Genomic DNA, 2,500 nt, shown 5'->3' with positions numbered 1-2,500 from the left:
GGAATCTAAAATCTTACATACGTTTTAAACAAGTCTTATACTCTAATAATAATGATAATATTAATAATGAGGCTTAAAAGTCTAACTAACACCAAGGGGCTGAAGTATATGAAATTGAATAAATATCGAATAGAAAATAGCTTTAAGATATAATTTAAAAATAAAAAATGCAAATAGGTTAACGTAGTTAATATCGGCAAGGTGTCATTATTATGTAGATAAAATGTTAAAATCAGTGTAACAGGGCAGCAGCAGATGGGAAGAAACTGTCTTCATGGCGTGAGGTTTTGGTCCTGATGGACCGAAGCCTTCTGCCGGAGGGGAGTAGCTGAAACAGAGAGTGTCCAGGGTGCGAGGAATCGGCCACAACCTTCCTCGCTCGCCTCATGCTCCTTGTCGTGTGCAGGTCCTCGAGGGTTGGTAGATTGCAGGCAATTACCTTCTCAGCAGTGTGCATGATACGCTGCAGTCTGCTCTTGTCCTTGGCAGTGGCAGCAGCGTACCAGACGGTTATGGAGGAGGTGAGGATGGATTCAATGATCGCTGTATAGAATTGCACCATCATTGTCTTTGGCAGGTTGCATTTCTTCAGCTGCCGTCGAAAGTACATCCTCTGTTGAGCTCTCTTGGCGAGGGAGCTGATGTTCAGTTCCCACTTGAGGTCCCGGCAGAGAATAGTGCCCAGGAAGCGGAAGGACTCCACAATTTTGACTGCGGAGTCTAACAGGGTGATGGCGGTGAGTGGGGCTGTATTCTTCCTGAAGTCCACAACCATCTCAACTGTCCTTAGAGCATTTAGCTCTAAGTTGTTCTGGCTACACCAGGTCACCAGGTTGTCAGCTTCCCACCTATAGTCAGACTCATCCCCACCAGAGATCAGCCCAATGAGGGTGGTGTCGTCCGACAAACTTCAAGAGTTTGACGGACAGATGATTGGAGGCGCAGCTGTTGGTATACAGGGAGAAGAGCAGTGGGCAAAGGACGCAGCCCTGAGGAGTTCCCGTGCTGATGGACCTGGAGTCAGAGACTTCTGTTCCCGGCTTAACGCACTGCTTCCTGTCAGAGAGGAAGTCTGTGATCCACCTGCAGGTGGAGTAGGGCACGTTCAGCTGGAAGAGCTTGTCCTGAAGCAGGGCAGGGATGATGGTGTTGAAGGCAGAGCTGAAGTCCACAAACAGGATCCTGGCGTAGGATGCTGGGGCGTCCACATGCTGTAGGGTGAAGTGGAGGGCCATGTTAACTGCGTCGTCCACAGACCTGTTGGCTCTGTAGGCAAACTGAAGGGGGTCCAGGAGAGGGTCTGTGATGGCTTTGAGGTGTGCCAGGAGCAGGCGCTCAAAAGACTTCATTACCACAGATGTAAGGGCGACCGGTCTGTAATCATTTAGTCCTGTTGGCCTTAGCTTTTTGGGCACAGCGATGATGGTGGAGGACTTGAGACAGGCTGGTACATGGCATGTCTCCAGGGAGGTGTTAAAGATGTTGGTGAACACCGGAGACAGCTGGCCAGCGCAGTGCCTGAGGGTGGCTGGAGAGACAGAGTCCGGCCCGGCTGCTTTGCGTGGATTCTGCCTCTTGAAAAGCCCATTAACTTCTCCCTCCTGAAAGGAGAGAGTCGTTTCTGTAGTATGGGTGGGGGATGGGGCCTCTTGGGTGGGAAGGGGTGGTTCAGGACAGTCCAATTGTCTTTCAAATCTACGGTAGAACTCGTTCAGGTCGTTGGCTAGGCGGGAGTCGTTAGTGGTGTGGGGCGCTCTGGGTTTGTAGTTGGTGATGTGCCTGAGCCCTTTGGCAGACAGAAGCAGCGTCGTTAGTAGAGAACTGGTGTTTTAGTGTCTCTGAGTACAGTCGTTTAGCCTCTCTCACCGCTTTGCTAAACCTGTTCTTCGACTCCTTGAATCTGTCTCTATCCCCACTCCTAAACGCTTCCTCCTTCTCCAACCTCAACCTTTTGAGCTTTGCTGAGAACCAGGGCTTGTTGTTGTTAAAGTTCACCCTGGTACGTGTTGGGATACAGCAGTCCTCACAGAAGCTGATGTACACAGCCTCTGTGAGTTCATCCAGACTATTGGTAGCAGTCGTGAACATATCCCAGTCAGTACAGTCTAAGCACGCCCGCAAATCTTCCACAGCCTCACTGGTCCACTGTTTAGATGTCCTCACAGCAGGTTTACAGAGTTTTAGTTGCTGCCTGTATGCACGAATCAGGTGGACCAAGGGAGTTCTGTGCGAGCCGAACAGCCCCGTGACCCACAAGAGAAACATCCCCGCCAAATTCGAGCGTTTGACGGGGTCTATCCGTGAAAAAATATTCACGTTTTTGAGTGCACATGCATTTCTGCTGCAAATGCCTCTGGAAGTTTCATGCCGTTCGTATGCCAATTGTGGCAACACGAAAATGACCCGTTTTCCCATTCCGAGGGATTTCTGTGCGACCCTAACAGCCCCGTGAGCCACAAGAGACACATCCCCGCCAATTTCTAGCGTTTCACGGGGTCTA

This window comes from Petromyzon marinus, unplaced genomic scaffold (assembly GCF_048934315.1).
Source record: "Petromyzon marinus isolate PM22_M1 ecotype Great Lakes invasive population unplaced genomic scaffold, UKy_Petmar_22M1.pri1.0 PM_G_Scaffold_352, whole genome shotgun sequence".
Lineage (NCBI taxonomy): Eukaryota > Metazoa > Chordata > Hyperoartia > Petromyzontiformes > Petromyzontidae > Petromyzon > Petromyzon marinus.
The sequence above is the reverse complement of the archived record's forward strand: the minus strand, read 5'-3'. Positions refer to the sequence as shown.